General features: G+C 44.4%; 1 protein-coding gene across 7 annotated transcripts in view; it reads left to right on the top strand.

Moving 5' to 3' along the window:
* Positions 1-7,951: 7,951 nt before the first annotated feature.
* The window catches only part of KIRREL3 (kirre like nephrin family adhesion molecule 3), a 591,656-nt gene continuing 589,444 nt past the window's right edge, over positions 7,952-10,163 (top strand). For 3 of the 7 annotated variants that reach the window (XM_037841924.1, XM_037841920.1, XM_037841919.1), the window contains exon 1: positions 7,956-8,411. The gene's annotated coding sequence lies outside the window, so the exon portion shown is untranslated. Of the gene's footprint in view, positions 8,412-10,163 lie in introns of all 7 variants that reach the window. The other 4 variants (XM_037841925.1, XM_037841922.1, XM_037841923.1 and 1 more) reach the window with 4 other exon arrangements.

Here is a 10,163-nt window from a genome sequence, read left to right as displayed (position 1 = left end):
CTGGTCTTACTAAACCCTCCTAAGGGTTCCCCTCAACAATACACAGGATCCTTCCTTATCACTAACTTACAGTCCCTTGATAAACAGATTTCCTATTGGTCTAGCGTTGAAGGGAGAGAAAAAGTCACCACCTTCCTCCACCACCAAAAAACTTCTCAGTACTTTTCCTTCCCCTTGAGGTGGAATATAAGATCCAAATTGGCAGATTCTGAACAAGCAACACACCCAGATATAAGGCAGATAGTGGAAACAATCAGCTCAGATAGGAATAGCAAGAGAAATTTTAGTCGATAGCACACATCACCCACTTTGAAATATGAACACCCCATCTCAAGAAAACAAGGGCCAAGCGACTCATTAGTGAAAGCAAGAAACACAGTTTTACATCTCATTCAAGAGATGGAGTCACTGTGCTCCTCCTGATCCAGGTGGGTGAGCCGGTTTAGTGTGGAATTTGTTATCCTCGCTGAAAACTCTGGCTAGACAATGAATTATTCCAGGTAAATTAACTGTATTGATCCCCTCCCTTTTCTGACACTTTGCAGATATTGCTCTCAAATCATCCTCCATGAAAGTGTCAGTTTTTGCCACAGACATCTGAAGAGGGGAGCAAATATTCTCTTGAGTTTTTTGAAGAGTCTGGTAACTAATTGTGGGATGGAATAGGACTTGGTGGGACAGGCAATGCCATACCCCTACTATGAGACTGGCTGCTTGACCTGAGTGGTTAGCACACGCAGCTGGTGAGAACAAACTCAAGGTTCTGCTCCCTATTTTTTTTTCCTTGCAATTTAATTGAGATATAGTCACATACCATACAATCATCCAAAGTGTACAGTCAAACGTTCACAGCATCATCATATAGCTGTGCATTCATTACCACAATTAATTTTTGAATGTTTTCATTACTCCAAAAGAAATAATAAAAATAAAAGTAAAAAAGAACACCCAAAACAACCCATCCCCTCCAACCCCCTATTATTCATTTACTTCTTTGTCCCTATTTTTCTACTCATCTGTCCATACACTGGATAAAGTGAGTGTGAATCACAAGGTTTTCACAATCACATGGTTACACCATTTAAGCTATGTAATTATACGCTCGTCTTCAAGAATCAAGGCTACCGGGTTGCTGTTCAACAGTTTCAGGTATTTCCTTCCAGCTATTCCAATACACTAAAAACTAAAAAGAGATATCTATATAATGCATAAGAATGACCTCTTGACTCCATTTGAAATCTCTCAGCCCCTGCAACTTTACTTTGTTTCATTTCTCTTTCCCCTTTTGGTCAAGAAGACTTTCTCAATCCCACAATGCCAGGTCCAGACTCATCCACAGGAGTCATGTCCCACATTGCCAGTGAGATTTGCACTCCTGGGAGGCAGCAAGTCCACCTGCCAAGTGGGCTTAGAGAGAGAGAGAGAGAGAGAGAGAGGCCACATCTGAGTAATAAAGAGGTTCTCTGAGGTAGACTCTTAGGCACAATTATAGGTAAGTTTACCCTCTCCTTTGCAGTAACAGGCTTCATACGGGCAAGTTCCAAGATCAAGTGTTCCCCCTACTAAATTGGTGGTCTCCAAAGTTTGTAAGAATATAAAGAATTCCCCAGGTGGGAAAATTTTATTCTTTTCCTTTCAATTTTATTGAGATATATTCACATACCATACAGTCATTCAAAGTGTGCAATCAATTGTTTGCAGTATCATCATATAGTTGTGCAGTCATCCCTATATTTTTTAGTCAATGTCAGCCATGGTCGTGGGTTGCAGATTAACTTCAGCCAACTTTCATATAAATGCAAACAGATCAAAGAAAAGATAAGGCAAAAGAATGTGGATAAAAATTGTAGATCCATCAAAGTTCTGGGAAAACAATCAGGTCACACACCCTATGCATGGGAGGCAGCACGATATTTTTATCAAATGTAGGGAATCAGCCTCTTTCGAGGTGAAAGGATGCACCATATTGGCAGAGCCTCAACTGGGGCTTGCTTCTCTGATGTTCATTGCTCCTGCTCATCACAATTATCCCAGTCATCCTTTTATCAATAATGAACTCATATTCTAAAAAGAAAAAGGATCTTTCTCTGTCTTATGTAGTTGAGATGTGTGGTTTTTTTTTACCAAAAACTGCCATTAAGATTGTTGAACATATTCTAAGGATGAGTGGTCTCAAGATGAATGGTCTGGCCCATATATCTAACACATGTAAAGTATAACATACTATTTTCATCCACATTAAAGTTCCTTATCACATACTGAAATACTGATGGATGAAAGTGATCCAGTGAGATGGGAGGGGGCAGAAAGGACAGATCACAAGTATCGGCCATAGCTTGGTAATTGTTGAGGCTGGGTAATAGTACATGTAGGTTCTTATAACAGTGGTTCTCAAAAATTAGCATGCATCAGAATTGTCTGGAAGGCTTGTTAAGATGCACGTAGCTGGTCCCAACCACCAGAAATTCTGATTCAGTAGGTCTGAGGGTGAGGCCTGAAGATTTGCATTTCTCACAAGTTTCCAGGAGATGCTGATGTTGCTGATATGGAGACCATAGAGTGAGAACCATTGTGTTATACTGTACTGTCTAGTTCTGTATGGGGCCATGCTGGGCTCACACAACAAAAGGTAGAAGAGAAGAGTCCCTGTCTCTGACTGCTCATCATCTCAGACAGACAGCAGCTAGGAAAGACCTAAAAGGCATGCAGACTGAAGAAAAAGCACTGAATCATCAACTCAGTTCAAACTGGACTGAGCCTGGAACAGAGTAATGTTGGTTTTCTTCAGTTACTTTGAACTTGTGTTTGTATGATTGTTATAGAGTACAATAGCTTCTCAGCTGAGTTTGGGCTGCACAGTTAAGAAAAATGAATAAGGAGGGTTTCTAACTGTTCTTTTAATGCAAGAGCTAAAGTTAGGTGGTGACATATGCAGATTGATAGCACCCCTTCACACATTTGCCTGAGACTTGGGTTGGGTTCAAAACGTAAAGCCAGAGATTTTTCCTCCAGCCCTTTAGATGTGTCTGGTTCCAGGAGGTAGACATGGAATTTCCTGGATCTAGTTGGGTAAAAACATCAGATAAGGAGAAGAGATGGTTTCAAGTTTGAGATTGGATAGTCACAGGAAGGATACCAGGACTATGACCTAATTTTATTTCATTTAAATGCCATTTAGCAAATGCTAGGCCTTGGGCCATATATTTTTGGACATGCAACAATCTTCAAGGTCTTTGACCTTGAAAAGCTCACATCTAGTTTGGGAAGCAGATGTGTGTCTTAGTATTTCAAAGCTGCAAGGACAAATATCACACAATGAGCAAGCTTAAACTACAGGAATTCATTGGCTCACCATTTTGGGACTACAAGAAATCCAAAATCAGTTGTCAAAGCTTGCTATTGCCCAAAAATCTGGTGCTGGCTACTGATGATCTTTGGGGTTCTTTGGCTTTCCTGTCACCTGGCAATGTCCTCTCCTTTCTCTTCCATTTTCCTGTGGGAAACTCTTAACTCTGGCTTCTGATTTCTTTCTCTTTATAAGCCTCTGGTAATTTGGATTACTGTAGGCCTTTATAAGTAGAAGAAATCCATATATAGAAGAGAAAGCCACAGAGAAGAGCCAGAAGCCAGAAGTCAGTGAGAAACCAAATGAAAAGAAGAGCACACTGCCACATGATGGGACCAAAGAACCCAAGGATTGCTGGCCAGCCAGAATGCTACCACCTCCTGCAGGAAGCAAGTCTTCTAGCCTCCCAAACCATGAGTCAATAAATTCCTGTTGTTTAAGCCAACCCGTCGGTATTTGTGATAGCACCTCAGAGAAACTAGGATGGCATGTAAATAAGTAATTATAATATAATTAGCAATTATATGATAAGTTATCATAAGAATGCTGCAGAAATGTAGATGAATATGCTATTTGTTTTTGACAAAGAGGAGGAAGGATGACATTCCAGCTGATTCTTGAGCACTTGTTGATTAGGATGAGAGTAAAGGGGAAAGACATTCCAGGAAGAGAAAAAAGAGGGAAAGGTATAAGAAAAGGTATGGAAGAGTAAAAGGGGCTGCTATCTCCAATCACTGAAGAGTAATTTGGAAGGACTAAGGTGTGGGCTTTGAAGGAGGGGGCTGGATGAGACAGGAGAGGCATGTTGGGTTGACATGCCCTATGTACTATGCTAAAATGTTTATACTCTAACTTTGGAGTCATTCACATTTTTAAGCATAGGAGAGTAATTACAAAACTGAATTTAAAACAGGCAAATGTGGTAGAATGTGGAGTCGATGATGGAGAAGTTTCTGTTAGTCTGGAGACAAGGCAGTGAGTCAAGGATCCCATTTCAGCAGTTCAGGGTAGAAAACCTGGCCTAGGGCTCAGCAGTTCTAAATATTTGGGTAGGAGGCCCATTGCTAGCACATTAATACTAAAGTGTGTATGTTTGTATAAAGATATATATATATATATATCAACTTACTTAACTTTATAAATAGATAATACCTATTTATAAAGACAATATAGAAATTATGTAGCTTCTATATCTATATTTACATTGTTTATGTACTTAGCATATATATATATCACATATATATGTATGCATGTGTATGTGTGTGTATATATGTGGAAGGAAGGATGGAGAGTAGGAAGGAAGGAAGAAAGGAAAGGAAAAATACTGTATGCAATGAACAGGAAAAAGGAAAGAATGTCATCTGTGTAGAAAGCTTGAAAGCTTACAGGGACTTAAGTGAACTATAGCTGTGCACATGGCGGCTATAAAGGTTTACTAATTTATAACCTAGGCTAGGAGTGTGATGGTGGAGGTGGGGCAATGAAAAAGAATAATGGAGGACAAGAATGGATGCAGTACAATTTCCAAGGCTTTGAATACCACAAATGAGTCATATAACTGGAATCTCACTTTGTCTTCCAATATTTTCCACATAATTAGCCTATTCATATACACCAAAAGAGCACACTGCATATTCCAGAATGACACAAGGCCTTCTCCAAGTGCTGAAAAGGGAGGCTGGAGTTGCGTTGGGTACCAGCTCTGTAGGATGGATGAGGGCACTGGCCTGTGCACTCAGGCAGTGATGAGACAAGACTAGGGGGGTACAGCCACCTCCTTTTCATAACGTGTCTCATATCTCTTCTTCCCTGTAAATTATACACTTCTCAGGCCTTTGCTGCAAGAGATGATGCAGCTCCCCTGTGAGTTGAACACCCAGTACCCTGCATGCATGAGTGTGTCAAGGCTAAACACGTCTATTGTTCTTAAACAGCCCTGCCAGGGAATTGTATCCTTGTGCAGAATGATGCTGAAGAGATAAAAATATCTTTCATTTCTATAGTGCTATGCATCTTAAAGTGTGTTCCACATTTCACAAACTATATATAGACTCGATTCATTACCCATCCCCATAAAACACAGCCAGAGCAGTGGCAGGCACGTGCCAGATGTTTGACAATGGTTTAATAACGGAGTGAAGAAGAAGTTAAATTGGATTCAGAAAACAGGAAATGGGAAGTGGGGCACTAGGTAAAACTTTCCCTTTCATTTGACAAATGGTTGTTGAGGGTCTCCTATGGACCAGCTCCCCGGGTAAACACTGAGGACAGAGCTGTGCTCTAGCGAGACACTGTCCAAACCCTCATGAGTTTGGAAGACAAATAGTTAAACAGACTTTACAGTAAAATGTGATTAACGTTATGATCGAGGAATTGCAAGGTGACACGATCATCGTTGCCTTCAAAGAAAGTCTTTTCCAATTAACCTCACTGTGGCATAAAATCATACTAATGAAAGATATGCGTCACTAAAGCAGTACAGCACGTAAGTTGAAGGAAAGCTGTTCCGGAATCCAGAACCCAGGCTGATGTGGGGCATGGTTCTGGGGAAAATAAGGACAGGAAGGGAAATGGATAGAAACCAGAATAGAGTGAACATAAAACATTCTGGGGAAGAGTCAGGACCCAGGAAAGGAGAAGGGCCCAAGCAGATTTCTTGGCCATCGCTTGTTTTCTTGGGGATGGGGATTGATCACTAAAAATAATCTACCTTAGCACTGATTGCACCAAATCTCATCACACTGAGAGGCTGTGGCCTCTGATAAATGGACAATAGGACCTTAGGGTTGGGAGGGAGCCCAGAAATCAGCTGGCACAAACCAGTCATTTTATAGATGAGGAAGTATATACGCCAGGTTTATTAAGAGGCTGTGAACATTAGCAGTGAGCCGCCCAAGGCTGGGTCAAACAGGCTTTCCCTCAGGCCTGGTCCTGGGCCAATTGGTAGAGCAGACAAATCCTCCTCCTTAGGGAGTGGTTTCAAACACTGCATTCCTGGTTCTATGGGCTGGTGGAGAGACAGAGCACATTTGTCCCAGGGTTAAGGTCTTGTAATCCACCTACACAGATGTGAACAAGAAATGTGGTTCAGATAGATGAAAAAGAAATCTGCTAGCAGACCGTGCCTGCCCAGGTCAGACAGGCTGCCACCCAGGGTGGACCACTGAAGGCCACTCAGTCTCCAGAAGTATATAGAGCTTTGAGCCCTTATTAACTTGTCCAGGACAGAAGAATCAGGTTATCCTGAGGCCCCAGGAAGGGCCTTTTCAAAATGTGTTTAAATCCCTAGACAAGGAAGTTTTAACCAGAACTGGTGGGATCTGTGAAAAAAGGAAGGGAAACGTGGTTTATAATTTAGCTGCACAATAAATATTTGTGCAAAGGCATTAAACAATACTGTTCCTGATGACTCCCATTTTCTTATAATTCCCCCCTTCCTTGCTGGTGGTAATGATACTTGTGGTATGTTCTTAATCTGCATTCCTGCAGGTGTGAACCTGTTGTAAATAGAATGAATGTCTTCATGATGCTAGCTTTAGTTAAGGTGTGGCCCACCTGAATGAGAGGGCGTCTTTATAAGCTGGGATCCTTTATAAGCAGAAGTTCAGACAGAGAGAAAGCTACGGGGAGGGGCCGGAAGCCGGAAGTCAGCTGGAACCCGGAAGAAAAAGTACATCGCCATATGTCAGGGAAGCCAAGGAAAGGAAGGACTGCCTACACGCCAGATGCTTCCCCCAGAGGAACCAAGCCTTCTGGCCTCTGAAAAGTTGAGCCAGTAGATTCCTGTCGTTAAACCAATCCATTGTGTGGAAACTAAGATAGCACCTCAAGAACACTGGAAGAGGTGAGATGGAGCAGGGCCAGTCCAGACCAGCTTGTGAAATAGGGAGGGCAGGACGGCGGAAAAGCTGGAGTCCAGGTCCCCAGCCCTACATTTTCATCTCAGCCCTGCAGCTTCCTCTAGGAGCACAGGCCAGGGTGGGTCTAGAAGTATCCATCTAGGATCTGCAAGGACTCACAACCTCCAAGGCACGTTCTGTTTTCACTAAAAAGCCAACGAGATGCTCAATCCTTTAATTTCCCAGTACCCGGTTATGTATGCTTCTCCCCAACTAGAGGAGGAACTTTCCAAGAATAGGAACTCGTGTAGTCATTCTATGCATCTTTATTAAGTACCAAAAACAGGCCTCTGCCCAAACCGAGGGAATACTAAGTACCCCCGACCTTGCACTAAGAGCTTCAAGGAAGGTCGCTGGCATATAGGGAAGCTGGATCTCCATCTTCTCTCTGTGAGCCAGCCTGCTCCTGTCACTCAACCGCAGCACCCCCACATTCCTGCACCGAGACCCAGAACCTCCACCTCAATCGCTTGTTCCCAATCAGAAAACTCGGGGGCATGCTCGCTGCCTGGATAGCAGGCTATGAAAGCTGTTGGGTGGAAACAGGCCTTTTTGTAACTTCTGGGACAGCGAGCAACCGAAGCTGAAGCCAAACTTCATTCCCGGTGGGCTCTGGCCGGGCTACAACTCTGGGCGATGCAGCTCTTGTCTGCCTGATGGGGGTGGGGGTGGGGAGGGCGGTTCAGAGGGCACAGCACTTGGCACCGTTGGCTTGGTGAGGGGGCTGGGGACTGCTGGACTCGGCCTCCTGGGCGAAACGCCAGGGAAGAAACGCTGGAGAGGATGCCACCTGCTGGCGAGGGACCCGGGCCAGCACGGTGGGCGCAGCGCAGACCCGGAGCCTGGCTGTGTAGAAAACAAGAATTGGGGCGAGTCTTCAAGTTGCTGGTTTTCTGCTGTCTCTTGTTAGGGCCGCCACCTCCCCCCTGGCTTTGCCCAGAAATCCGCGCCCCGCGCGCCCGGCTCCATCTGCGGAGGTCTCCACCGGGTCGCCGGTCCCCCTTCTCGCTCCCCTCGCAGCGCGCTCCAAGGTCTACGGACTCTCCCACTCTTCCTCCATCAGGTGGAGCCGTCCGCGCCTCTCCGCCGCCTTCCTTCCTCCTCGCCAGCGAAAGACGAGCCGGCCACCTTGCAGCGCCAGGAGGTTAACCGAGACCCCGGAGGAGGTGAGGCCAAGGACCGGCCCGGGCGGAAATGGCGGGGCCGCCGTCGGGGCTGGCGCCAGAGCCCGGCCGGCTGTGGGTGCTGCAGGTACCGCTCTCGTTCCCTCTGCCCCACGTGGTGGCTGCTGAAGATTGCCGTGGTTTTTCCGGCACTCAGGGTTGAGACGCCTCCTGGTCCTTTTAGAGGCAGGCAGCTCATCACTTAATCCAAGCGTGCTTCCTTTCTACCGGAGACCGGAGGCTGCGGGAGGGGTACGGGGTGGGGTGGGAGGAGGGGGTGGGAGGAGGAAGAAAGGGACAGGCCCAGTTGGCGGTTGTGTGTGTGTGTGTGGGGGGGGGGGGGGGGGTTGTTAGAGCCACTTCCAGGGCCTTGGGGTCAGTCTCAGGGACCAGCAGGACAGCAAAACAAGGTCCTTCCAACCTCGAACTCCTACTCCCCCACCCTTCTCCTGCCCGAGTGTGTGAGTCTAAGTGCACGCAGGCCTGTACACGTGCCTGATTATCGTGCATTGCACAGTTCACTAGCCTCATGACCCTGGTTTTGTAATATTTCCCTTGGGGGGGGCTGAATTAAGCAAACTGGACCCCAGGCCAATTAGAAATTCCCGATTAAAATTAAGTAACAATTTAAAGGGTAAATCTTCAGACCAATCCAATATTGCTTTGTAAAGTAGGCTCTTCATTCTAATATTAGTATTATTCATTGCAAGGTTGGCTTTAGAATTGACACCCAGATTTTAAATTCTCCCTGTCCCCATAGATTTAACGGGAAGCTACTATCAAAGTTACAGCACAATGCACACCATGTTTTCAGTCTTAATATGTTACATGGCACATGTTTAGAATTCTTATTCATCTTTTGTATGTGTTTCCAGTCTGCCTCTTCTGTTTCACACAGTATCTGTTGTAGCCAGTCAGTAGATTTTCTGTGCTGACACTTTGCTTCTGAGTTCCTGTTTTGTTAATTTAGCTAATGGGGTGCCTCTTTTGGGTCCTCTTAGTTTCTGTGGCTGAGCATTTCCCACTTTCCACCCCTCCAAAGCTTGCTTACAGATTTTGCTTTGATATGTTTAACAGCCTCTAAGGGGTGCATTTAAATAAACTATTAAGTTAAGAATAGGAAAGTCAACAAAGCAGATACCTACTAATTTGTAGATCTTTGATGTCGACTTCCAGGTTTCAGTTCCTACCAGCACTCACTTTTACATGTGCCCCTACTTCTTTCCTTCTTGTTCATAAATACCAATTTTTTTAAAGTTAACATCCATATGGAACCTTGGAGATTGGAATGTGTCTTGCCATCAGCAAAGTCCCCAAATGTGTGATGAGGCTGAAGAAAAGGCTGAGTTTCCCCAAAGATCTTCCCAGGATCCAGTGACTGAAGAAGGCAATGATTGATTTTATAATTGACTGGCACAAATCAAGGCAGCATCTTTCACTTTCCTCTCTTTGCTCTTCTACCTTCCCTTAGCAAATTCTGTATAATGCTACATATTTTTATATATTGTTTTGTAACCATCCCTATAGTTTGTGTCTTGTATGTGTATTCTATTTCCCCCACTAGATTACCGGCTCCTAAAGGCATGGTCTCTGCCTTCGATTTTATTTCCCCCAGTGCTCTGCTTATACCAGGCATGCCTAAATGTTTATTAAGTAAATAGACCTAGATAAATTCACTCTGATATCCTGGAAGAAATGGGGTTTGATTTGAATGTGGACTTCATGACAGGTAAAAGACCTGAAGGTTCTTAGGAG

This window comes from Choloepus didactylus, chromosome 6, assembly GCF_015220235.1.
Source record: "Choloepus didactylus isolate mChoDid1 chromosome 6, mChoDid1.pri, whole genome shotgun sequence".
In the NCBI taxonomy this organism is placed as follows: domain Eukaryota; kingdom Metazoa; phylum Chordata; class Mammalia; order Pilosa; family Megalonychidae; genus Choloepus; species Choloepus didactylus.
Note: the sequence above shows the minus strand (reverse complement) of the source record. Positions and strands in the feature narration are given on the sequence as shown.